This window comes from Oreochromis niloticus, unplaced genomic scaffold (assembly GCF_001858045.2).
Source record: "Oreochromis niloticus isolate F11D_XX unplaced genomic scaffold, O_niloticus_UMD_NMBU tig00000107_pilon, whole genome shotgun sequence".
NCBI classification, from domain to species: Eukaryota; Metazoa; Chordata; class Actinopteri; order Cichliformes; family Cichlidae; genus Oreochromis; species Oreochromis niloticus.
Genome location: NW_020327058.1, coordinates 3,711 through 30,613, shown reverse-complemented (window position 1 = coordinate 30,613; position 26,903 = coordinate 3,711). Strand labels below are relative to the sequence as shown.

The 26,903-nt window shown below is 43.4% G+C and overlaps 2 pseudogenes; both read right to left on the bottom strand.

Moving 5' to 3' along the window:
• Window positions 1-8,448: 8,448 nt before the first annotated feature.
• Window positions 8,449-15,212, bottom strand: LOC109200964 (C-C chemokine receptor type 6-like; annotated as a pseudogene).
• A 2,206-nt stretch (window positions 15,213-17,418) lies between these two features.
• On the bottom strand, window positions 17,419-19,686 carry LOC109200963 (interferon-inducible GTPase 5-like; annotated as a pseudogene).
• Window positions 19,687-26,903: the final 7,217 nt, after the last annotated feature.

Sequence of the window (26,903 nt, the reverse complement as noted above, 5' to 3'; positions counted from 1 at the left end):
AAGCTGACTGCACTCCACGAGCGTCTGGCAGCACAAATGAACCAGCTGCTAGTTAACGAGAGACACCCGGAATGGCTAACCGAAGGTCGGACGGTCCTGATCCCCAAGGACCCCAAGAAGGGACCGGTCCCATCCAACTACCGACCAATAACCTGCCTCAGTACTACATGGAAGCTCCTGTCAGGCATCATATCGGCTAAGATGAACAGGCACATGGGTCAATACATGAGCGGGGCACAGAAAGGGATTGGCAAGAATACCAGAGGCGCAAAACACCAGCTACTGGTAGACAGAACAGTCAGCCTGCAAGACCAGACTGACCAACCTGTGCACAGCCTGGATTGATTACAAGAAGGCCTATGACTCAATGCCCCACAGCTGGATACTGGAATGCCTAGAATTGTACAAGATCAACAGGACCCTAAGAGCCTTCATCAGGAACTCAATGGGGATGTGGCACACAACACTAGAGGCCAACTCCAAGCCCATAGCACAAGTCACCATCAAGTGCGGGATCTACCAAGGAGATGCTCTGTCCCCACTGCTGTTCTGCATAGGCCTGAACCCCCTCAGTGAGATCATTAACAAGACTGGCTACGGATACCGACTACGGAACGGAGCGGTTGTCAGCCACCTCCTGTACATGGATGACATCAAGCTGTATGCCAAGAGTGAACGAGACATCGATTCACTGATACACACTACCAGGCTATACAGCAATGACATTGGAATGTCATTCGGACTGGAGAAGTGTAGTCGGATGGTAACAAAGAGAGGGAAGGTAGTCAGAACTGAGGGGATTGAACTACCAGAAGGCAACATTGCAGACATAGAGGACAGTTACAAGTACCTGGGGATCCCGCAAGCGAATGGGAACCATGAAGAGACCGCTAGGAAAGCTGCAACCACCAAGTACCTGCAGAGGGTCAGGCAAGTCCTGAGGAGTCAGCTGAACGGTAAGAACAAGATCCGGGCCATCAACACCTACGCCCTGCCCGTGATCAGGTACCCTGCTGGGGTAATAGGCTGGCCAAAGGAGGAGATAGAAGCCACTGACATAAAGACAAGAAAGCTCCTTACCATGCATGGAGGGTTTCACCCCAAGTCCAGCACCCTGAGGCTGTACGCTAAGCGGAAGGAAGGGGGCCGGGGACTGGTGAGTGTCAGCACCACAGTCCAGGATGAGACAAGAAACATCCACGAATACATCACGAAGATGGCCCCAACTGACAGCGTGCTCAGTGAATACCTCAGGCAGCAGAAACCCAAGAAAGAGGAGGAAGGCGAGGAACCATCATGGAAGGACAGGCCCCTGCACGGTATGTACCACCGGCAGATAGAGGAGGTGGCTGATATCCAGAAATCCTACCAGTGGCTGGACAAAGCTGGACTGAAAGACAGCACAGAGGCACTAATCATGGCAGCACAAGAACAAGCTCTGAGCACAAGATCCATAGAGGCTGGGGTCTATCACACCAGGCAAGACCCCAGGTGCAGGCTGTGTAAAGATGCCCCAGAGACAATCCAGCACATAACAGCAGGGTGCAAGATGCTAGCAGGCAAGGCATACATGGAACGCCATAACCAAGTGGCCGGCATAGTGTACAGGAACATCTGTGCCGAGTATAACCTGGAAGTCCCGAGGTCAAAATGGGAGATGCCCCCAAGGGTGATGGAGAATGACCGAGCTAAGATCCTGTGGGACTTCCAGATGCAGACGGACAAAATGGTGGTGGCTAACCAACCGGACATAGTGGTGGTAGACAAACAGAAGAAGACGGCTGTAGTGATCGATGTAGCGGTTCCGAATGACAGCAATATCAGGAAGAAGGAACACGAGAAGCTGGAGAAATACCAAGGGCTCAGAGAAGAGCTCGAGAGGATGTGGAGGGTGAAGGTAACGGTGGTCCCCGTGGTAATCGGAGCACTAGGTGCGGTGACTCCCAAGCTAGGCGAGTGGCTCCAGCAGATCCCGGGAACAACATCGGAGATCTCTGTCCAGAAGAGCGCAGTCCTGGGAACAGCTAAGATACTGCGCAGGACCCTCAAGCTCCCAGGCCTCTGGTAGAGGACCCGAGCTTGAAGGATAAACCGCCCGCAGGGGCGTGCTGGGTGTTTTTTTTATATATATATATATATATCTTTTGTTTTAATTATTTATCGCTTTTATAGCCGTGGTCTCTCATCTTGATTACACAAAGTAATTTACTATTACTACTCTAAAATATGAATTACATCTTACATAATCAAATACATGAAATAGAATGATTAATAGTACATTTCCCTTTTTTAAGGAAATGACCTGTATGTATCTGTATGAAATCAATAAAAGAATCAAATACTGCATTATCTTTAGTTACATTGATAATATTTATTTATGGAAAAACAGTGGAGAAATATCGCTGTTGCTGTCATATAAATGCAGCGGACATACCTGAGTGGCCGCGATCTAATCCTGTTTACATAAAGTAAGCCTGCTCCCGAGCAGGTTTACGCTTACGGATCTGTTGCTATGACAGCAAGTCCCAGATGAGCTTCGGAGAACTGAACGATCCAAGATCACGTGAAATCGTCAACAATCAAATCCAATCCAGCTAACTTACTTAGCGAGGTACGAAGAACGGACCCCAGGTGTGGAGGACAGTCCCAAACATCACCAACTACAAACCCAGAACCAACGGCGTGGATGGTGATGCTACACTTGTAGAGAAGTTGAACTGCTTCTACGCCTGCTTCGAACAGAAAACACCAGAAGTGGCTACATCACATCCACCAGCCACATCTTAACTGTTGGGGAGGACGGTTTAAGGCATGTACTAAGTAGAGTTGGATGTCTCGAGACCGGTCTTGGTCTCGAGACCACTTTTACGTGGTCTTGGTCTCGTCTTGGTCTCGACTGACTTTGGTCTCGGTCTTGCGTTCTCAAATCGACATAGTGTTCGGGAGATTTGGAGTCAACCATCTACGGAGCGGGGGGGGGGGCTTACTGGGCTTAAGCCCGGGTCATTTTTTCAGAAGCATGGGGTCTTTTGGAGTGTAATTTGTTAGTTAGATGCCTGGCTGACAACTGTATAAAACAAAAACAACACACGAAGCGCAGAGCGCACCGTTGTAAATTTCCCCTAATTTTGGTATGATCCGAGCTCAGGCACTGGGCGACTGAGCGCAGCACCCATGTAAGCGAGGGGGGAGAAGCTGCTGCCTGCAAGTTTGCTGCAGACAAAGGAGAGCTTAAGTTTGACCAGGTACCAAAGCAAATCATTCGTACTGTACAAATAATGTAAATATGACGGTGTATCACAAAAGATTGATATCAAACTGATCAGTTGGTTGCGTTACTTGCTCTTCGAGTGAATCAACAAATGGATCAATAAAAAGCCGAACAACAACAATGCTGATTTTTTAGAGAGTCTTAGCTTACATTTCATATTTTCAGTTGTTACCCTCCACGGCTAAACAAACTCTCTAAATCGGTTTCAATTGTGTACTGATGAACACAACAATGGACATAAGGAGCTTCTTTCAAAGAAAAAACTCTGGTAGATGTTATTTTATATATTATGCTTTGTATGTTGTTCAGTATATTTCTATGCAAAACAAGAGGAATTTCAATACACAGCAGTATATTCACAGGTCAAACCAGATATTTACACTTTAGGGAGAAAACAAACTTTTTTTTTTACTGTTAAACATCAATTTAGAGTAAACTTGTTTTGTTTTAGATAAATAAATGTTGAAATATCTTTTGAATTAGTTAAATGTCAGAATAAAAAGAGGGAGCTGTCTATTTTAATCACTTTCATCAAATTTAGGAGTACATATACACTAAGTTTATTGTTAATTAATAAGAAAACTCCAGACAATTCCATTCTGAGCTTAAGAAGCTTCTGATAGGTTAGTAGAGTCCATGTGAGTAAATTGGTGGCACACCTGTGGATGCATATAAGGCAAAACACAGAGCCTGTTTCTTTGACATGGGAAAATCAAGAGATGTCAACCAAAACACCAGGAAAAGAATCGTGGAGCTCCATAAGTGTCACCTCCGGTGTGGCAGACGCGTGGAATTGAAGATAGGACCCAAAATGCAGCAGCTCTGGTGCAGGTGAGTATTTATTGAACTGGAGTAGATACAAACAATAGAGGCGGGTGAACATGAAACTGGAAAACCTAAACTGGGCAAACTAATAAAATAAACCAGAACGTATGAAAATTCCAAACTGCTTTCCCAGGTCTGTAAAGTGTGATTGCCTAAGCAGAGTGTATCCTGTGGCTGAAACACAGACAAACACAGATAAGAGGAGGTTTAATCGTCAATGTTCTCCAGGTTAGATTATTTCAGACATGTGTGAGTGCTGGGCAGAGTAATGGTTGCTGATAGAGAACCAAGCATGTGAGGACTGGCCGAGCGCCTCGCTGGCAGATGACCGACTGGCAGACGGGATGACTCGGTGCGTGACCGACTGATCGGCCCGCCGGTTGATTTGCCCGCATTCCTCGGTGGACGCCAGCGGGGTACAGTCTGACCCAGCGTGATAATCCTCCCTCGCCTCCAGGACCCCCTAATCGGCCCTCCTTCAGGCATAAAATGGGCCAAACACACACTGGAGGAATGTATGTTCACAGGCACACAAACACCGACCGTGACGCCAAAAAGAACCATCTGTCTGCATCTCTTAAAAAAGAAAGATAAATTACCTGTCTGCAGCTTTCTTCACAGAGTCTGGGAGAAAATAAAACTCTAAATCAGCAAAACCACCGAGAGACACTTGGATGCAGGACGAATCAAAACAAATGCATGTTGGTTTTCATCGAGTGAGTTCATCTGCGACCGTCTCTCTGAGGCCTGTCGGCGCTGACGGGCTGATGTCAGGCGCACAGTGAGGGGGGGCGTCTGCAGCTCAGGGTTTTGCCCCACGGTTGCCTACATGGCAGCGTGTTAGCATACAAAGACTTGGACGTATCTCCTGGACCCGTGGCGGTCCTGGTCTCAGGGTTTGAGTTCTGCACTCCTGATTGATGCGATTGAGTTTCTGTTTGGATTTCTTGGCTGTTTCAGTGCTCGAGGCTGTTCGTTCACTTGGTTTTTCTCGTCTTGTTTGAGGTTTTTCTTCATGCTTTGTGTTTCTGTGCCCAGCTGTGCTGTTCTTGGCCCTCACCTGTGTCTCGTCTTCAGTTAGTTCTCTGCATGTTCTCCATGTTCACCTTGTTGGTGCAAAAATGCCCCTTCATGCTGTCTCAATGTGTTATCTCTGTAATTTTTCAAAGATCCGACTAAAGAACGGTGAACAGATGTGTTTGTGTGACAGGCTGCTGATGGCAAAGAGGCCAAAGATGCAGCTCTTTGCTAAGCTGTGACGACACAACACTGGAATGATTCATAGGTCAAAAACACTCCTCTGAAAACGGTCAGATACAAGTGAACAACGTCTGGAAATGAGTGAAAAACAGCCAATGTCCAAAAAAACCTTTGAAAGGTTCTTCAAAAATCATATTTTTGTTTACAGCACAGTCGCCCCCTGCTGGACATGGGAGAAAAATACAGGTTTAAGGCACTTTGGCTACACTTTTGTAATCTGTGTAAGAAATGTTGCACGTCTCCAAATTTAACTTCTAATCAACTTGCAAAGAAGCTCAAAGTGTGATTAGCTGTGATTTGTCTCATTAAACCAGGCGTAGATTTGCTAACTGCGACCAGTTAAAGACTGGATAACAAACATGTTGTTCTACCAGGACGATGCGTCAGTGACGACTCCTGGGAGAATGAATCAGCTGTAAGAGAGAAACCAGTGCTTTCGTTATCAGGTACCAGATGTTCTGACGTCCCTCATGAAAAGGCCCCACAGGAGAGACCTCTCTGAGCCACTGAGGCGCCAAACATGGACTCAGCGCTACCTCAGCTCATCCATAATAACTGAAAAACATAAAGCGAGTCATCTGGAATGAGCCCGGGGCTGACGAGAGGTGGATGCTCATAAATCAGCTGATGCTGTGACTCCTGACCGCAGAGACCGCTGCCGTTCCCCGCGGAGACGCTCCTCAGATCCATGAAACTACCAACGAAGCTATGCATGCAGTAATGCTCCTATCCTGCCCCCTGGTGGTCATATGTATGCATGCATGTAAGTGGTCAGCCCACCGTGGCTGCAGCTGCATTTTATACAGTGCATGCGTCTGTTAGAAGCAAAGCAGTGGAAAAGAAAAAGGAGCCGTCATTTCTACATGTGCTCCATCTTTCTGATAATGGCATGACCAAAATGAATGGAGTATTTCTCTGCAATTACAGACTCTGTGTAAACAATGTTGGTATCAAATTAAAGCTAACGCTTTCTTTAGAGGTGTAAACATTACAGCAGATGTTACTGTGTCAAAGGTACCGACGCTGGAGCAAAGAGAAGCAAGAATATTTTGTATCACCTAATTTGTTTGTATTTTATTGCTTACAAACTCCAAATATGCTGCAGTGGACAATAAACTCCAGGAAACCAGGAATCCACATATGAACATCATCTGTGCAAACACAGAAATGTCACAGTTTAATGAGGACACAGCCGGTGTGATTTAAAAAGAAATGATTTAGAAATGATTTAACTTTATTTACAGGCCTAAAAAATGTTTGTGGTTTGAATATTTTTTGAAGAATTACCCTCACACTCAGTATGATGGGATGGTTGACGTTGTGCCCCACAGATGACTAAATAGACTGGACCTGAGGGGCCATAACTTCGGCTTCTATTGGCTGATTTGCATGGCTCACAGTAGAATTACGGTAACATCACTGAGTTTACGTCAATCCCACAAGTCAAAAGTTGGAAGGTGAGAAATACATGTGATGCAAAATTTACGACATAAAGTCTCTAACCAGGCTGGAAACGGCTGTGCGTCATTGTCCAAGGTGGAGGTGTTCAGAGAAGAGACGTAGCCTTTTCGTGGAATCACAGCGCGGGAAAGTCTCACTTCATGTTGTAGTTTATCGAACGTGAAGCATGTTTGTGGTCCACTTTTGAGGCGGTTCAGTGACTTTTGGTCGGAGCGTGATGAAACCTGCAGTTTTGGGATCTGCGAGATCTGTTTGATGGTCGTAGAAATGTTTTTTATGAGCTTTTATTTGAGATTCAGGGTTTTTGTGGATCCCACACATGGCTGTATTTCTATAACAGGTAACACAGACCCAGTCACCGTTGTCTGGATCTAACAAACAAAGCCTCGATGTACTTATTAGTGTGACCATGTAAGGATGTAAAAACTATGGGTAAAACCGTAACAGTAATAATACAACAGTGTTACTAGTGCACATTTGCCTGTACTGGAGTAATGTGTTCATAGTTCATGCTGATGCGGCAGCTTCCAGCAGAGTGCTGCCATTGTTAAAGTGTGGACTGATCTGTTATCGAGGTTTGTGGAGCAGTGACTGACACAGTCTGGAGTTTCAGTTTTAGGGCAGCCAGCGTTTGATAGAGTGGTTTATGTCTGAGGTACAGCTGTTCAAACACACACAGTCTAACACTTTGTGATACTTTTGAAAGGTTTTGGACATTTTTCTGGTCAGTACAGCAGCTTTGTCCTCACTTTTTTTATCACTATGGAAACTTGGCAGAGGAACTACAAACCCCAGCTCAGAGTTTGATTGAAACTAATTTAGTGTATTAGAGACACAGTTTCCTGCTCCAGTGATCATAATGTCTCCATTAATGACAGTTTCATATGTTATTTCCTGTCCTGAGGTCTTTACGTCACACAGACAATGACATCTGAGGTACAACATGAACTCACACATCAGTGCTCAATAAAATGTTTTGTGCTTCCAAAAGTCTGACCTGCGCAGAGGTCACTGACCTCCACAGTAAAGCTGCAGGAGCATGAAACAGGTAACTTGAATTTGAGCTGCCTGAAGTAATCAGCAGTGTGTGTGTGTGTGTGTGTGTGTGTGCGTGCGTGTGTGTGTGTGTGTGTGTAACCCATTTCATACATAGATCTAAAATACTATTAACCAACATTTCTGTGTTCCTGAAGATCCCTCCATCCAAACCTGGAGCCGTGGCTCATCGTCCTGCTGCCTGATAAGACTCAGCCATCGAGTCTATCTGTGCTCATGTCTGTACCCTGTGACACCTCTGCTTATCAGCACATCTGAGAAAGTCATTGTTGGCAACCGCACACGGTGTCACAATCTGCTGCCACACTTCTCCTTTCACTGTTAATCTGATCAAGATCTAGTTTTCCCAGCTTCCTGTTCCTCCGTAGCCCAGTTTAACTGTGGCGTTCCCCAGGGCCCTGTGCTCGGCCCGCTGCTCTGCTCGGGTTACCCACTTCCTCTCAGACATGATACTCAGAACTGATGATCTCTATCCACAGAGAACCCACGCAGACAATATCTTAAAATACATTTTAGTCAGCAAACTTTTGGCACATCCAGTCAAATTAATAATTAATATTGATTAAAACCTCTGATATTTTCTTACAGTTTTATTCAAATAATGCACAAAAACACAGATCTACAAAATGCCAAATATTAAAAGCAGCAGGGCACGTGTACAGCAGGGTCAAGAAAAGAAGATGAGGTTCAAGTGACAGTTACGGGAAGATCCAGAAAATGAGGAAGTTTAGCTCCTTATCTTTAAAAACAGCAGATTTAATCATCATACAAAAAAAAGAAGCTCCTGCTGGCGACACCAGAACAGGAATAAACGCCTCGACTGTAATACCAAATTATTCCAACAGGGCGCTTCGTTCTCAGACTGCAGGATTATGTGTTTACATGTTCATGTCACAAAAGCTTTGAAAATCAGAAAACCGACCTCGATGCCCCAAACATCCAAACCTGCCCGTTATAAAAAGTTAGAGATGCAATCTATAGCATCAAACTTCATTAGCAAAGAGTACAGTTAGCAACCTGCATGACACAGTTACTTCTAAATCACAAGAACAATACGTGAAGTCAAAGTGTGAGATTCTGCTGCTGTGCTTATAGTTTTAATAAGCTGCTGTGGTCACCTGTGTTTCTGTGGACAAGTGTTGGACTTTATACACCTGTGAATGAAAAATGTCCAGTTTTGTGTCATATAAACTGGATGCAGTTAGATGAGAACATCTCACAGTCTCTATTATTAAAGCACAGTTTCACAGCAAAGCTTGAGATGAGCGCTGGACGGATTTCCCTTCATAGCTCAAGTGTTACGCGCTGAATGACGACATGTTGTTGGAGCCTTCCGACGACTTCAGCCCTGACATGCAGATCTCGGACGTGCCACGTGACGAGCGAGCGGTGTAGATGTACCTTTTGCTGAAGCACCAGAGGTCCAGCATGATCTGGCGGAAGTGGTTCCTGAACTTGACCCCGACGAAGGCGTAGAGGAAGGGATTGAGACAGCAGTGCAGGTATGCGACGGTCCTGCAGATGTTGAGAAATTTGAGTTTAAGGTTCTCTGCGTCGCAGCTCCTCTGCTTGAACAGAGACAGCGTGTGGATCAGCAGGGTCACGTTGTACGGAAGATGGCAGACAATGAAGACCACAACAACCGCCAACACCACCCGGACGGCCTTGTGCCGCTGGTTGCTCTGCGCCCTCAGCAGCGTGTAGATGATGGAGGAGTAGCAGAATGCCATCACGCACAGCGGCAGCAGGAAGCCAACGGCCATCTGGAGGCTGGGTACCAGCAGCTTCACGAGCGCCGCAGTTTCAGTCTGGTTGAGCTGATGAGCGTGGGCAGAGTTAACGCCACTGCAAACACCCAAACAGCCGAGCAGATCAGCCGGCTGTAGACGAGGGCGCGGGAGCGCGCCCCAAAGGAGCGCGTCGCCCGAACAATCGCGATGTACCGATCGCAGCTGATGCAGGCGAGCAGCAGCATGCCGCTGTAGAGGTTAATGCTGTAGGACGACCGGAGCACCTTACAGGCCGCCCTGCCCATCGACCAATCGTGCTGCTCGTTGTATATGACGAACGGAAGCGTAGCCACGAAGATCAGGTCGGCCACGGCCACGTTGAAGAGGTAGACGTCCGTCATGGTCTTGGTTCTCTTGTAGAAGATGTAAGTCACCATCACCAGGACGTTGCCAATCAGGCCGAATCCACAGATGATGGAGTGGATCAAAGTCTGGGCGATGACCTCACTGGGGTCCGGATCCATGATGCAGAAGCCGTCGTCATCGATATATGTCTCAGTACCGTTGTCATAGTCACCGAATGTCGCGTTTGCAGGACTCTCCGTCATGTTTGGGACCTGGAGAAGAAAAGAAACATGATGAGTGAAGCACCGACTGGAGACATTTTCAGAAGGACCTGAAACGTGCTGTGTGTGAAGGTTTGATCGTTTGATGTTGTTCAGGTTCAGCGAGGATCTCCGGCCTCCATTGTTCTCTGTAGATCTGATGTGTTATTTAATGCTCCATCGCTCAGAGAAACCAGAAGTTGTACACTGTAAAAAACGCTTGTTTATAAAGAATTAAAACACACAAATCGTGAATTTTTCCTAAAGCTGTCCTGCTGCTGCGCTGCCTGGGTTCCCATCCAGGCGCCGTCCTGGAGCTGACCTTTCTCGTGTCTTCGGGTCAGTCATGTTTACATCGAGGATCTCTCCAGCGTGAAGTGTCTGACGCGCTACATGAGCTGAAGCCGCGGCGTCTGCTTCCACCAGTCAGTGAAGGTCTCGCAGTCACATGTGGGTTTTTTGGTCTGTGCCTCTAACAGCTTCCTGTTTCTGCCATGTTTCCACTGAACGCCACCACAGCAGCTCCGACCTTAAACTTCAGCACAGTGTCTTTGGTGGTTTTTGTGTTCCTGTCTCTGCGCCACATAACGATCTGTTGGCTCAACTCTTCTCTGGATGAGTCGGTCTCATCCATTTAACAGCAAACTCAGCAGAACGAGTCTGACACTCAGATGCAAAAGTTTCAGGACACTGAAGTTGTAAAAGTTTACACACCGTCTGATTTCTAAATGTGTGATCGTGTGTGAATCATTTTGCAATAATAGTTATTAATATTGAACCAAATTTAATTTGAATCAAAGTTTTCCTTTGATTTGAAGGAAAACTTTGAAACATCAGTTGTGTGAATAGTTTGATCTGATTCTCACAAACAGCTGAATTACTGTGATTTCTGTCCTGATCTAAAGCTGCAGTTTTACTTCCAGATGTAAAATCTGTGGTGAAAAAGCCAAAATTGAACAACAGAAGGTTCTGTGTGTCCTGCAGTCAGTGATGACACCAAAGGAAAATCCTCGTGCCATCATTAATGCTTAGAAAGCAGGTTTGACCTCGGACAGACCACCGCGCTGTCTGATGAAAGAAGATATGAAGAGTTCAGCACCAACACTACAGATAAATCCGGCACAGCGTGCACCCTGCACACACCGGGGGTAGAAACTCCTCACACCTTTTCTAGTGGTTTCAGAAAATAAACCATCGTTCTCTTTCAGCTGTTCCTCTGGTTGTGAATGACCCACTTTCAGCCCGAGGCGACGCCTGCACAGGTACGCTGTGCTTCGTGCTTCTCTCAGAAAATGATCCGATTGTTATCAGAGGGCATCTCAGATGTAATGAGGTCAAAAAACAAACACTAAGAGCCAAACTGAAGCGAGAAAATCACCAAAAAGAGAGTGCAGAGGCTTTGTGTCTGCAGAACTGCACTTTAAGCTGCTCTCATGGTATTTCAGAGTTTTTTTCATTGTTCAAACACAAACGAAGATTCTTTCTATCAGATTCTGATTTCTGAAGAAACCAGCGAGCTCTAACCTCCAGTCCGGCCCACTGGATAACATTTCATTCACTTGCTAATTTATTTATTTTTCAATAAAACTATGCTGTCGGATGAGAAGTTAAAATCGGTCTAAATGCAGATAAACCAAATATAATGATGTCAAATCCAAATAGAATCTTCACAGACTGGCTTTTACTGCTGAGTTTAAGTGTTGGGCCTCTGTTTGTGGCTGTGAGACTGTTTCAGAGCTTGTTTGACTCATTACTAACATAAAAAACAAGATTGATTATTGTTATTATTGAGAATTGGAGAAAAAAATCCACATTTTTTCAGAACTAAGATGATGAACTAAACATGTGGATAAAATGTAACAGTTTCAGATTTACTGAACTAGATTTTATCAGCTCGCTGTTAAATTTTGGGCTTTTTCCAGGAGAAATCTTTAAACTATTTTTAGTAAAAAGAAAAATTTTGAAGTTTTTTGTTTCTTTGTTTGTCTTTTTAATAAAGCATTATAAACTTGAGATCAAACCGGGTCGCACGTGGGCCGTGACCTACAGACACTGTGACACCTTAATGAGATTAAAGTACCTCATTTGACCTTTTTTGAAATCCTTCCACTGAATTAAATCATCTGAGACTTCAAACGTCACTCCTTAAACACGACGACTCAGAACTGTTCAGTTTTTCTGATCTGAGCCAATATAAACCAGCGAGGGTGGGAGCAGTGTGAGAGGCAGAGGAGGATGAAGGGAGGAAGATGGAGGGCAGCGCGTACAGACAGTCCTAACCCATATAAAAAGCAGAGGACACGCAAAGTGTGAGATTTAAATGTCTCATATTTGATGTATTGATGAACGTGGGTCTGTGCAAGGATCCGTCTGCAGGCTTTGAAGCTGTTTCCCACACGAGCTCGTTCAACGTGTCTTTGAACAACGTGTGATTGCAAAGCTGCTAAAATACAGATAATTAAACAGGAAATTTGAATTATTCGTTTTTGTCCACCAACAGTTAAATATGCCTGTAACAAAAATAAGCCCACATACTACTACTACTACTAATAATTATTATTAATAATACAAAAATCCCAGAAATTACATGAAATGAAAACTAAAAATTAAAACTTATAAATGAGCAACTAAATCAAAAAACCTCTCAGTTTAAATTTAACTAAAAAAATTCAACATGATAATAATTCTGTTTGTTCTGATGTTTATAATGAAAACAGCAGGAAACAGCGAGACCTTCAAAGTAAAAACTTCAACCAGATAAACAAACTGTTAGAGCTTCAGACTTCAGTTCATTTATTTAAGATGTATTAAGCAGCATTAATAATTAATATTATGTGTTGTTTCTTTGTTAAATCACATTGAATTCATTGATCTGAGGAGACCCACAGCCTGGCGTCTCTCCACGGCCCAGCAGTCACTGGGACGCCGGCTCACATATTTCACATTTTCATATTTTCTCGCTTCCCATCAAGTTAAAATGCTCTTATTAACGCATGAAGCTTTACATGGACATGATAATAATAATATTTGAGTGTGGGTGCTCTGGTTTCCTCCTGCAGGCCACAGGTTTGCATGTTGGGTTAATTAGTGATTGTAAATTAGCTGCAGGTGTGACTCGTCTGTAGTCTGAGGTCCAGCTCTGCTTTTACTTCATGTGTTTGTAGAATTGGACTTTAACACGTTTCTGTAGCTGTGTTAATAATGAAGCCTCTGCAGCGCCGTCATTAGTCTGACTGACTGTGTGCGATCTCCTTCTAATGTGTGGTTTGCCGATAAGACAGTTTTGGTGCATTGGTGAGGTTTGAAAGTTGAGTTTGGGGTTTAGAGATTTGAGTCACAGCAGTTGTGGAAAAACCATCAAAGCAGATAGAAACGAGGGATGGAAAGAGTTTGGGCGAGCGAGAAGGCGTCAGTTATTTCACATGAAATCAGAGCGCGTCTGATGGACCCGTACGAGAGGAGGAAACATCAGGACAACTTCATGTTCCAGTCATTTGTCCTCGTTTCCTTTTTTCTCACACAGCATTCGTGCTTCTTATAATTATGACAGATGACACAGAAAAACAAGGTCACGGCTCCTCCCACCCGAACCCCTCACAATCTTTTTTTTTTTAGGTACATTAACTCTAGTATTTTTAATGAAGCATTATTATTATTATTATTATTATTATTATTATTATTATTATTATTATTATTATCATTTTGATGAAACATTGCTACATGTCACTTTCATGCTGTGGATATTTTCTGAGTTCCAGGTCCTGAAAGTCCACAGCAGGTGGGTTCAGATTTAAGCATTAAAAAAATGTCAGCATTTTTTTAACAATTTCACGAATCCATCAGATGTTCACATGAAATGTTCAAAGCTGAAAAACACATTGAAGCTCTGTTTAAAAACTAAAGTGTTGGAGCCACAAGAGTCCAGAGCTAAAGACAGTTTCCCCCGACAGGCTGCGAGCGTCAGCATAAATAAACTGCAGCAGTTTGTGACACAGAGGAGCAGAAACCAACATTAGTGTCCTGATGTTTGACCTGTTTCTGATAAATCACAGTGCATTCTGGGTAAACCTTTGAGGCTCGTATTAGCATGTGGAGCAGGTAGCAGTCAGATTAATCTGTATTTGACCCCACGATCGTCTTAATTACGTGATTACCTGGACCAACCTGATATGTATTTATTATTGTGCTATCTACTGTACAATATAAAGCGCCTTGAGGCGACTTTTGTTGTGATTTGGCGCTATATATATAAAATTGAATTGAATTGAATGTTTTGTTCTGTTTCTGGAATGAGGGAGGCAGGACATGGATGCTGTTTCACAGCTTTGAGGAAACACCTTTAAGTTCTGAGTAAATGGACCCTGCAGCGCAGCGATAAAGACACGAACAAGAACTTCAACTTCTTTAAAAACCTGCTGTGAGGAACAAATGCGACAGGCTGATATCGCTCTCATTTTACCTCTTTCAGTTCTCACTAACCTCAGTGAGGCTATTATTAATGAGAAAGGCAGTAAAGAAAAGACAACACCTTTCTAAAAATGCAAACTGGGAACAAACAGGGTTTCATATTTTTGCTGAACTGGCAGTTCTCCAAATATGAAATAATATCTGTGAAGGCAGTTTGTCCTTTAAAGTCTGACGCTGATCATTTCTTTAAAACTTTGATATTAATTCTGTGCTGCATCTAAACAAACGTTTCCCTACATGCAGCACAGTGAAAGCAGACACTAAAATCACAATGCAGTGAGACAGTAAAGTGTAGAGCATGCATACCTTGCAGAGCGTTCTCCCTGAGCCGATGTTTTTCTGACTCCTGACAGAGCGGCAGCTCTTTAGCAGCTCCTCGCTCTGTGTGGGTACACAGAGGGTGATGGCACCACAAAGAACAAAACCTCAAAGCAGGCGCAGTCGAAGCCACGTTCTCTCAGGCTCGCTGACTGTAAAAAGCTGCTCTGATCTTCACGCTCACACGGAGCTTCCTTATCTGATGGTTTGATCAGCAAAGCCGTCACCAGCCGCGTGGGGACGTCCTTTCTTTACCTGCCCCACAAAGGTCACGTCTGACACAAAGAATTTCTCTTTTTTGTGGGAAACTAACATTTGATTAGCTGGCTGTATTTAAAAATGATAATTTGTTGCCTTAAAACAAACAAACAACAACTTTAGAGTTATGAGATACATTAGCTAAATAAACGCGACCTAGATGTGATTTGGAAGGAGAACCCACAATATTCGCATTTAGTGTCACTCTCACATCTGTGTGCCCCATACACCGCACTGTTACAGTAACACCAGTGACAGTGGTTTGTTACAGTAATAGTAAGAATAAAGTACACCTTTCCTCTATTCTGAGGTTTTTACATATCAGGGAATCATGAAATGAATCCTTTATCAAACACAGCAAGAACAAAATTCAGCGTGGAGATGTTTGCAGCACCAGGCCTGGTGATTTGGGCCCCTTGCAGTCGCTGAGTGAGTCATAAATCCTGTTTACATCAAAGTATTCTTTACTCATCTGTGAGGTCGTCTGTTCCACAGCTACAACTGGGACCACACTGGGACCAGACTGGGACCAAGCAATCAACAGAACAATGATCCCACACACAGGAAATCTAAAAAGCATTTCTAGGATTTTTACTAGTTATTTATTAACAGCATTATTAGTGGAAAACAGGTAAATGTACAAATAAATACTGGCTACCAAATCAAACATCCAGAAGAATCCAAGTTTCTTTCTTTCTGTATTTTTAATACAATTTTATATAATATAACATATTATACTTTATTTAATAAAATAAATTTCATTCAAATAACAGTTAATAAGTAAATAAACTTGAAAACATTTGAGGTTTTTGCAGGAAGTTTGCCTCCATCTCTGTTGTTTTCTAACTTTGAACAGAAACTGATGATGTCAAACGTCAGCTGCAGGTTTTCTGAGAGCAAAGCTGAACTTCTGTATTTACAGGATAATATCTGAGACAAAATCAGTGATTGCTCCACAAAGCACCAGGTTCACCAAACTCTAACTTTCAACTCTGAGTTTCCAGTTTCACAGAAACGCATGTAGGTGACAGGACAGATTCACCATGGCAACGGGTAAACAACGAGCAGAGCTTCAGGGAACTGAGGAAGATGAAGATGATCAATGTGGGGCATGGAGTGTATCTTTAAAATTCATCATCATCATCATCATCATCACTCAGTCACCATCTGGCCAACTTGTAGATCATAGATAAAACTGCAGTTCTGCCAAATTTCACATCTGAGTTTTAAATCCAATGATTCAGCTTCACGGAGATGAAGAGCAGGTGGACAAAACTGGAGATAATAATATGAATCAAACAGATGAGACCCAGTTTACTGACAGACCTGTGAGATAAATGTCAGTCTCATCTTCACTAAGATATTCAGATCATCTCCACCTCTGATTATTTTCCATCCCTGTAACTGATCACAGCCCCGTAAACGATTGATCCCTGATCAGCGTGTGCTCCGTGTTTAGATTTCTCCTTCTGTGTGAATGTTCACTGCAGTGCGTCTCCTGTTTCCTCTCCTGCTGCTGTTTGTGGCTCCAAAACAAACTGACAGTATTTGGTAGTGAAATGGCGCCACCTCGTGTCTCTATGCGATGCATTTCACTGACGTCACAGCCAGTTAAAGTTAATCCTTCCTGTCTTTGTTACAGGTGATGAGGCTGTCATTGAAGGACTCGGGACAGATCTGATGGCTGCAGTCTGTTCTGTTATCTCCTAGATGCGTTAGTATTCTCCACCATTAATCCTTATTCTGTTTTGTGCATAACGTAAATCTACATCACAGAGTCAGGGTATCTAATATTGTGTCCACATCTTATGCAGAAGGTGCATCTGAAACAGACAGGAGACTGTAAGGTGGAGTCAGGGGAGAGTGTAGGTGGTCAGGTGGAAGCTGAAGAAGGAGGAGACAGTCTCTGGGTGGTAGAGTACCAGATGACTGAAGTGCTGAGGTAAGTTATAAATGATATAGTGGTGCATAAACACGCAGAGAGATGCTAACCTGCACACTAACACTGATGTTTATTTATCAACAACATTTTATTAATAATAAACAGGTGTGATGGTGATAAGTAATATAATTCATATCGTTATTATTTGTATTGTAGTTTCTCACTTTGACCACCAGAGGGCAGTGAACACTCATCACAATCACAGTCAGCTGCAAGTAAAACAGAACAACCTCTGATTCTCACATTACATCAGTCTGTTTAACTCAGTGTTTCTGATGCTGGAAGCTATGATGTGAAAATATAATACAAATATATACAAACAACAAGACATGTTTGAGTAAAGGTAGAAACAGCTCAGATAAATTAGGTTCAGTTAAGTCCCTACAAATCAGAGAAAAGCCCAACAATCAGACATCACTCTGTGACCAAAGACCTGGTGACAGAGGGAAGGAAAAACTGCCTTTAACAGGAAGGAGACCCAGGAAGTGCAGCCATCTGCCGCAACTAGTTGAAGGTGGGTCATCGTATCTCCTGATGACTGTCCTGAGGAAGCACTTACACAAAGGAAAAAACATGACAATGACTCAGACTTCTACACTTTACACAGTTCATATCTGAATAATATGATGATGTTTGTTTCTGTATTTATGTGATGATGAGAAAAGTTTGAGTGTGTGAAGCTGACCAGCTGTACAAGGAGACTGGTTTAATGAGTTTCATGTGTGAATCCCAGTTTCACTGAGTTTCATTGCCTTTTACTTCCACGCTCAGACCAGAGCCTTCTTTAACACCTTCTGAGCGTCTTCAGCGAGCTGGTTGAGGATAAAGTTCAGAACTCTGTAGGTCGTGACGAAGGAGAGGCTCATGGCTACCGGGATTCCCACTATGGGAATGAATCTGGACACTTCCTCTGCTCCAATTAATCCAGCTGCTCCTCCAAGTTGGGCGAACGCCTTCAGGAAGAGCTCTTTAGTAATTTCCTTCGCAGCCACTGGTGAAATGATGACATCACGCAGCTCAGTGTATGACACAGCTGTTCTGATAGCGAGTCTCTTCAGAGATTGGACATCGAGACCAAACGCATGTACAAAATGTGTGACAGCACCAATCAGCACAGCAACATCAACAGCAACAGAAAGCCCGGGAACGGGAACAGCTGCAGCAGCTGCAGACAGAGTGGCCAAGAGATATAAGTGTACCTTTAAAGCTTTTTTCTTCTTGCTGATGACGTCGGGGTTGACGTTGGGCATGACATACAGCAGAGTGTCCCTCTTATCTTTGGGAAGCTCTCTCTCTAAGGTCTCTTGTAAGAGAGAGAAGTCGAACTTGTGGAGCTGAAAACTCGACATGAGGAAGACTCGTGGAGACTCGATGCCTAAGTCTTTGAGTCCTGTGTCACAGAGGAAACATGTCAACACGATCAGGTTCATAAAATAAAAAACGATTAAAAACTAGATTTAAATGATTTGAAAACTCGACCTCACTCACGCTGAATGCAGTCGTCTCTGATTTTTGTGAGAGTTTTCTCTTTGCTGGAGTCTGAAACACTTTCCTCGGCTCGGATATCGTTGTCGATCTTTGAGCGAACAAAGTAGAAATTTCTCTTCATCTTCTTAATCTTCTGAGCGAGTTTCACGTCGTTTTCTCTGAAGCGAGTGTCTGAGATGATGAGGAAGAAGTCATACTTGTCAAACCCAACAAGCTTCAGGTATTTCCTCGCTGGGAAGTCTTTGGTTCCGATTCCAGGAAGATCCCATAAAGTGAGGTTGGGATTATCTGGATGGGGGTACGGTGTGACCTCTGACATAGTTTCTGTGACACCAGTAGGAGCAGCTCCCTCGTCTCTGTTCTTTATCCCCTGAAGGCATTAATAAAGGTGGATTTACCTGCACCACTTTCTCCTGTGATGGCGATATTTAACGAGACATTGGTTTGTTTTTCTAAATATTCTTTAATCCTTTTTGCTGCTCCGGCCGTGTCGTTGTTCTTCAGGGCTTCTTTAACTCCAGGAATTTCTTCTGGGCACGAATCATCTGGATCCTCCATGCTGATCCTGACAGAAAGAAAAACATAAAGACTTTTATTCTGGAATGCAGACACATACTATTGATTATCAGTAATGTTACTGACGGCACACGGACACAGCACATGTGGGCAGTAAGTCATTAAAGGTAAAACGTTAAATGTCGGTAAAAGACGTGTTTATATGAGAAAACACTGAGCCCACCAAAGTCTCTTCCTGGGGTTTGTTGAGTATTTTTACATCCAATATTAACATTAATTTACAAATAATATCTTTCTATAAACCTGAAAGTTTGCCTTTTCCTTGACTTGAAAAACTAATTTGTGCTTATTCTCATTCTTGTTCTGATAGGACAGCAAACCTGTCACTTAACTAAGTTTAAGGTAACAGCAGGTACTCACTGGATTCCTCGTACTGTTGACACACACACAGCTGGATCAGCAACAACTGCGATCGGTGCTTCACTTTGTTCTCACCTAGTTGTTATACAGGTGCAGTACAGGTGAGGGCAGATCCTTAGAGAGCGACCAATGAAAATGCTGCAACCTGAACCAACCAGTTTGTTTTTACTCTTTTTTTTTTAACTGCAGGTGTTGTTGGAAACAGAGAGGAGGGCTGTGTGTGCATAACAGAGCTGCACCTGCAAGAGCAGCAAACATGGTTAAGGAAGTGAACCACAGACACTGTTTGGACAATTAGAGTTTAATATTTAAAATCCACGAGCACCGCCTACAACAGAGCTCAGCCAATAAGATCACTGTGTTTGCTGCTGTGATGGGCGATGAGTCAAAACCAAAGAATGTTCATTTTGTTGTTTTTAAAGTTCGACTGGTTGTACCTGAGTTTGGGCGGAGGTTACACACACACACACACACACACACACACACACACACACACCTGGTTACAGCAGGATGAGTATGTGAGTTTAATGAGTCACCTGACTGTCAGGCTGAAGAGTGGCAGCATTCTTACACTCATCAATCACCCAAAAATGTAGATGTAGTTTTAATTCACTTGAAAGCCAGAAAACTAAAAAAACAGTTTTATTTGTTGTTACCGATCGTCCATCTGGGCCTTAGAGTTTCTGATTTTCATACTTTTATCTCATTTAGTGCTCAGTTCTGATAAAATCCTCATTGTAGGTGATTTTAACATCCAGATGTTGAAAATCAGTTACAGTAGCCTTTCCATTTAGAATAATGGATTACACATGAGGACTCTCATCACAGTAGGTGTCTTTCTGAAAGTGCTGTAACTAAGTTTAAGGATCTGCTGTAGCTTCTCTGAAAAAAAAGTCTCAAATGAGAAGTGGTCATGGGCCGGCTGAGTCATCTGGATTTTTCCATGGTGTCCCTGTGGTCCCTCCTCTGGGCGGAGCCCTCGTCAGTACACCTGTTATACTCACCTGTGGGAGATCCAGGCCAATCTGCAGGCAGTATTTAAGACTAGAAGAGGAATCAATCTGTTTCACCGTCCCCAACCTCAGCTTCTCCAAACCTCCATTAACCAACCTGTCCCTCTGTTCATCGAGCCCCCACTCCAAACACTCACTGCTGTGCTTTAGTTTTACTGTCACTGTTACACACTGAAGGAGGACGAGGTTCATCCAGGTGCACACTGAGGTTTATTGCTCTGAAACACAGCAAAACAGCAGTTCTGTGTTACTGACAGCTTCTGTTACCATAACTGGCCTGTGTTACTTTTGTAAGGGATTACTTGGCCAGTCACTTATTTGTCAGAGTGACTGTCTGCCACTGCCACCTACAGGTTACTGAGTTAAAGCAGATAACTCGTAAGCTGGAGAGGAAATGGTGCGTCACAAATTTAGAAGATGATCATTTAGCCTGGAGAAATAGTTTGTTGCTTTATAAGAAAGCCCTCCACAAAGCCAGAACGTCTCACTACAACCCTAAGAACAACCCTAGGTTTCTCCTCAGCACTGTAGCCAGGCTGACAAACAGTCAGAGCTCTGTTGAGCCAACCATCCCTTTAACACAGAGGTGGGGGAACTCCAGGCCTCAGGTCCCGAAGGTTTTAGATGTGTCCTTGATGCAACACAGCTGATTTAAATGGCTAATTTACCTCCTCAACATGTCTTGAAGTTCTCCAGAGGCCTGCTAATGAGCTAATCATTTGATTCAGGTGTGCTGACCCAGGGCGTGTTATCTAAAACCACCAGGACACCGAGCCTTGGTACCTGGACTTCCCCGGCCCTGCTTTGACTAGTAATGATTTCATGAACTTCTTTACAAATAAAATGTAACCATTACTGAAAAAAAAATCCCAAATTTGATAACTGCTGATATTTTAGACTCTTTCTCTCTGATCGTTCTGAGTTAACTTCAATAATTACTTCAAACCATCAACGTGTCTTTTAGACCCCATTCCTACAAAACTGCTCAAAGAAGTCCTGCCATTAATTAATGCTTCGATCTTAAATATGATCAACCTATCTCTAATAATCGGCTATGTACCACAGGCCTTCAAGCTGGCTGTAGTTAAACCTTTACTCAAAAAGCCATCTCTAGACCCAGCTGTCTTAGCTAATTATAGGCCAATCTCCAACCTTCCTTTCATATCAAACATCCTTGAAAGAGTAGTTGTCAAACAGCTAACAGATCATCTGCAGAGGAATGGCTTATTTGAAGCGTTTCAGTCAGGTTTCAGAGCTCATCACAGCACAGAAACAGCTTTAGTGAAGGTTACAAATGATCTTCTTATGGCCTCTGACAGTGGACTCATCTCTGTGCTTGTCCTGCTAGACCTCAGTGCAGCGTTCGATACTGTCGACCATAATATCCTATTAGAGCGATTAGAACATGCTGTAGGTATTACAGGTACTGCAATACCTACAACCCTACAACCCTAACCCTATCTAATTAGTGTGTGAAGAGGACTCTCCATTTACATGCACAAAGGTCAATTATGGAGTTCCACAGGGTTCAGTGCTAGGACCAATTCTGTTTACATTACACATGCTTCCCCTAGGCAGCATCATTAGAAGACATAGCATACATTTTCACTGCTATGCAGATGACACGCAGCTCTATCTATCCATGAAGCCAGGTAACACACACCAATGAGTTAAACTGCAGGAATGTCTTAAAGACATAAAGACCTGGATGGCCGCTAACTTTCTGCTTCTTAATTCAGATCAAACTGAGGTTATTGTACTCGGCCCTGAAAATCTTAGAAATATGGTATCTAAGCAGATTCTTACTCTGGATGGCATTACCTTGGCCTCCAGTAATGCTGTGAGGAACCTTGGAGTCATTTTTGACCAGGACATGTCCTTCAACGCACATGTAAAAAATTACATCTGAATGTTAAATCTAAATGTTACAGGAAACTAAATATTTAGGCTAACATGCTAATTTATTGTACGTATCAACGGAAATACCAAAATAAAAGCTTTATGAAAACCTCCGGTAAAAGGACAACACATGAGAACCGTTTGGACTCAATCTACATATGTTTGTTCATTTTCTTAAAATCACTTTGGAAAATAATATTTTACACCATTTAACTGCTGGTTAAGGTTAGGAATAAGGTTAGGTTTAGCGCTGGAACATGTATTACCGCGGGACCATCATTCCACTGGCATTCAGCCATAACCCGGCGCGGACCATAAGAACGCGGAAGGTCACCTTTCGCTAGTCCGGCCGCGCCGGAGTAAGCTATCAAGAGTGATATGAAAATGTCCGGAGCACACCAACAGATATTTGGATATCAATGGAAATACCAAAATAAAAGCTTAAGGAAACCTGGGGAAGACCATCTGGGCCCGGCGGTCGTTGCCGGCATGTCGGACGTTGCGGCTGGTCCGGCCGCGCCGGAGTAGGCTGGCTGCTGTTCTGAGAATGAGCTACCAAAGCTTTTTCTGGATAAATCACTAAAGATCCATTTATGGAAAGCTGCGATGAAGGCAGTTTTGTCTTTTTTTAATTTTTTTATTGAGCATCAACAATGTAGTACAAAGACATACATATAACAAGGCCACAATGCTCCTTTTTATATATTTACCCCACCCCAAGAACATATTGGAGAGGGGGAAAAAATTAAAATAAATAAATGAATAAAGTGAAATTAAAGGAGGTGCAAGAAAAGTCAACATATTTACTTGAAAACAAACAAACATGTTTTTGTAAGGTTTTGAGCTAAATGTGGAAAAATGTTGCTGTTACTTTCAGCATGTTTCACTTCACAAAATGAAAGTGCGTGGACTCATCACATAATATTAATAAATTGAATAGTTCATTGTGACAGAATAAAACCAAGAAAACGGATGCAAACCGATTGTGTTAAAATGGCTGGCTGTGTGGCAGACAGAGGACTCACATCAAATGTTTACACTAGTTCATTTTTTAATTTTGATTTTGATTTTTTAAATATCTGGGGCTGCTGCCTGGACCGCCGCCCCCTGGGACACCGCCACCGCCGGAGTAGGCTATAAAGAGTGATATAAACTTATTTAGAATTTACCTGAGTGAAAATGTCTGGAGCACACCAACAGATATTTGGATATCAATGGAAATACCAAAACCTGGGGACGAAGCCGACGTCGACAGACTGGCGGCAGTCCTCGCTGGTCTGTAGTTGGCTATAAAGAGTGATATAGTTGGGCACATTACAACTGAACCCTGAGCTGCCTCTCCTGTGGTAGGATCTCTAATCCACACAGGTTTAGAGATTCTATGCTGATTTAACTGACCATTTGCAGACTTCACATAAATTGTGCCACTTGAAGGATCAACTCCTGACACATGATCTTTTAAAACAGTTTTATCTGCACCTGAATCACACAGAAATTGAATGGTCTTACCCTGCACAGTTAACATGCGAACTGGTTTTACTTCTTTCCCTGACAGATTTAACAATACTTCAGTTAAGTCTAGAGTCTGAAACACAGGCTGTTGTAAATTCTGGCAAACTAAAGGATCATTTGTACATGTTGGTGGTGGTCAGAGGGCCCGGTGGCGCCAGTGTCCGGCAGCCTCGCCTCTGTCAGTGCGGCCCAGGGCGGCTGTGGCTACAACGTAGCTTGCCATCACCAGTGTGTGAATGTGTGTGTGAATGGGTGAATGACTGGATATGTAAAGCGCTTTGGGGTCCTTAGGGACCATAAAAGCGCTGTATAAATACAGGCCATTTACCATTTACCTCCACACTTTTGTGCTAACATGGACGTCATAAAATGTCCTTTACAGTCAACAGTTTGAACAAAAGGCTTGTTATAATCTGGAAGCCCTAGAACTGATGCTCCTGTCAGCATCTGTTTCAGCATGCACAGAGCTTGCTCCCCCTCAGGGGTCCAACTCAAACTTTCTGACATAGCTAAAGGTTTACTGTACATCATATCTAACAATGGCTGCGCAATTTCAGCGTAATGTACAGAAATTTAACAAACCTAGGAATTGCATCATGTGTTTCTGCTGCCAAAATAGCTGTTTTCCTCTCTGGATGTATGCTCTTCCCTGCAGCACTAAGCAGATGTCCTAAAAATTTCACTTCTGTCTTTACCCACTGTAGCTTTGAAAGTGAGGCCTTGTTACCTGTTTCAGCTAAGTGAGTTAGCAATGCCAATGATATGTCTCTACAATTCTTCTCTGAAGTGGATGCAATTAAAATGTCATCGACATATACCAACATCTGTGAATGTGATGGAATTACAAAATCAGACAGACAATTTGTAATATTCTGTGTGAAAATTGTAGGACTGTCACAAAAACCTTGCAGCAATCTGGTGTACGTGTATTTTTTGCCTTGATACGTAAACCAAACCAACCCTGTGAATTCTCATGCACTGGTATGGAAAAGAAAGCATTACTTAAATCTACCACAGTGAAGTGTGTTTTGTCTGGCTTAAGCTGATTTAACAAGGTGTGGGGGTCAGGGACGCATGGAGCTATACTCTCCACTGCCTGGTTTACAGCCCTTAAGTCTTGAATCATGCGCCACGACTGTGAATCAGCCTTTCTAACTGGGAAGATGGGTGTGTTACACACTGCCTGTGGAGCTTCAACTAGTATCCCTGCTTTAATCATATCCTCTATTACTGGTTTAATGCCTTCCACTGCATCAGGCTTCAAGGGATATTGCTTCACTCTTGGCCTAAAAGACGTTTTGGGCTTTATTACTACTGGACTCACTGTTGTCATTAACCTCACATCAGTCTTCCCAGTAGACCAGAGCTTCTCTGGGACCTGTTTAAGCTCCGGGTGATCTCTGACATCTACAACATATCATTCTGTTGTGTCATTCTCACCCCCTTTAAATGTGTTTGTGGTGTAGTATGTGTCACCCATCCCGGCTTTTTACGAAAGATGCTGTGCTGCATGTCTGTCTCCCAACCCCTCCAGCTTGCTGCCACATTCCAACACTCTCCCCCTGTCTCACCAAAGATGCTAAGTCTGTCCACTCAGCTGTGTCACTCTTTGTCAGTGAAATATGTGGTGTCTGCCCTGTAAAGAGTTGTTGTGCAGCTTCAGAAAGGATCACACTACATCCAGCCATGGTTTCACCATCAGTGTATATTGCTTTTATGGTGATTCTCTGTGGCCCTAATTTCAGCACTTTATCTGTGTAGGCCTCATCAGGCCCAGGCGTAGTCTTAAATCTCAGTGTGACATGCAAGTCTTCTGGCGCCTGTGTGTTGTGTCTGGTTGTCAACATTTCCTGAGCTGCAGCTAACAGTTTACAGTTTATTTGATCCGGTCTGGAGGCCGACAGGTCAAGTGTCCAGCAATAATGCAAATCCCCACTGTCCTGATGAACCATTGTCTCAGCAGTTTCTCCTTTCCCTGCAGCTATCATCCCAATGGATGTTGGAATTATTGAAATTCCAAGTTTCATCATCATATCTCTTCCCAAGAGGTTCACCGGACAAGTTGGGCACGTTACAACTGAACCCTGAGCTGCCTCTCCTGTGGTAGGATCTCTAATCCACACAGGTTTAGAGATTCTATGCTGATTTAACTGACCATTTGCAGACTTCACATAAATTGTGCCACTTGAAGGATCAACTCCTGACACATGATCTTTTAAAACAGTTTTATCTGCACCTGAATCACACAGAAATTGAATGGTTTTACCCTGCACAGTTAACATGCGAACTGGTTTTACTTCTTTCCCTGACAGATTTAACAATACTTCAGTTAAATCTAGAGTCTGAAACACAGGCTGTTGTAAATTCTGGCAAACTAAAGGATCATTTGTACATGTATGTGTGTTAGCAGTGTCAACAAGTGCTAGTCATTTATTATAATAAGGGTTTCTTGCATCAGGGCGTTTATACTCGTCAAGCATGCGATCAGGACACTCTCTTGCGTGGTGGCCCATTTCCCCACATGCATAGCACTTATCATCTCTTTTACCACGGTTGCCACGGTAAATTGCCATGAGCCTCTATTTCTTCTACTCCTGCCTGTATTTTGCTCTCTTCCAGCCTGTCCCTGAAACAAAATTTCATCTGCTAAAAAGGCAGCGGCCTCAGAGCTTTGTAACTTCTTTTTTAAATTTTTAATAACTTCCTGCGCATGGTGGGCCCAATTCATGCATTCAACGGACCTGTCAGTGTTCTGATTAACATTTTGTTTTCTGATGAAAGCAGCAATGCGTGGATGGAAGCCATTCATCAGAGCATGCTTTAACTGCTGCTGATATGGGCTGGCCTTCTCTGCACTCTCTT